At 57.6% G+C, this 894-nt stretch overlaps 1 protein-coding gene across 1 annotated transcript in view; it reads left to right on the top strand.

The window, feature by feature from the left end:
• LOC113981215 (ubiquitin carboxyl-terminal hydrolase CYLD-like) overlaps positions 1-894 on the top strand; it is a gene marked incomplete at its 5' end in the record, with an annotated part of 15,129 nt that overhangs the window by 11,991 nt on the left and 2,244 nt on the right.

The following is an 894-nucleotide window of genomic DNA, read 5'->3' as shown; positions in this document are numbered from 1 at the left end:
GGATCATTCCCGTCCCCTCCCTCAGGATCATTCCCATCCCCTCCCCCAGAATCATTCCCATCCCCTCCCTCAGGATCATTCCCATCCCCTCCCTCAGGATCATTCCCATCCCCTCAGGATCATTCCCATCCCCTCCCTCAGGTTCATTCCCATCCCCTCCCTCAGGATCATTCCCGTCCCCTCCCTCAGGATCATTCCCATCCTCTCCCACAGGATCATTCTCATCCCCTCCCTCAGCTTCATTCCCATCCCCTCCCTCAGGATCATTCCCATCCCTTCCCACAGGATCATTCCCATCCCTTCCCACAGGATCATTCCCATCCCCTCCCTCAGGATCACCCCCATCCCCTCCCTCAGGACCATTCCCATCCCCTCAGGATCATTCCTGTCCCCTCCCTCAGGATCATTCCCATCCCCTCCCTCAGGATCATTCCCATCCCCTCCCTCAGGATCATTCCCATCCCCTCAGGATCATTCCCATCCCCTCCCTCAGGATCATTCCTTTCCCCTCAGAATCATTCCCATCCCTTCCCTCATCATCACTCCCATCCCCTCTCTCAGCATCATTCCCATCCCTTCCCCCAGAATCATTCCCATCCCCTCCCTCAGGATCATTCCCATCCCCCCCCTCAGGATCATTCCCGTCCCCTCCCTCAGGATCATTCCCATCCCCCCCCTCAGGATCATTCCCATCCCCTCCCTCAGGATCATTCCTGTCCTCTCCCCCAGGATCATTCCCATCCTCTCCCTCAGGATCATTCCCAACCCCTCCCTCAGGATCATTCCTGTTGCCTCCCTCAGGATCACTCCCATCCCCTCCCTCAGGATCATTCCCATCCTCTCCCTCAGGATCATTCCCAACCCCTCCCTCAGGATCATTCCTGTTGCCTCCCT

The sequence above is a fragment of the Neopelma chrysocephalum genome, unplaced genomic scaffold (genome assembly GCF_003984885.1).
Source record: "Neopelma chrysocephalum unplaced genomic scaffold, ASM398488v2 Primary Assembly neopelma1_96261, whole genome shotgun sequence".
In the NCBI taxonomy this organism is placed as follows: Eukaryota; Metazoa; Chordata; class Aves; order Passeriformes; family Pipridae; genus Neopelma; species Neopelma chrysocephalum.
Note: the sequence above shows the minus strand (reverse complement) of the source record. Positions and strands in the feature narration are given on the sequence as shown.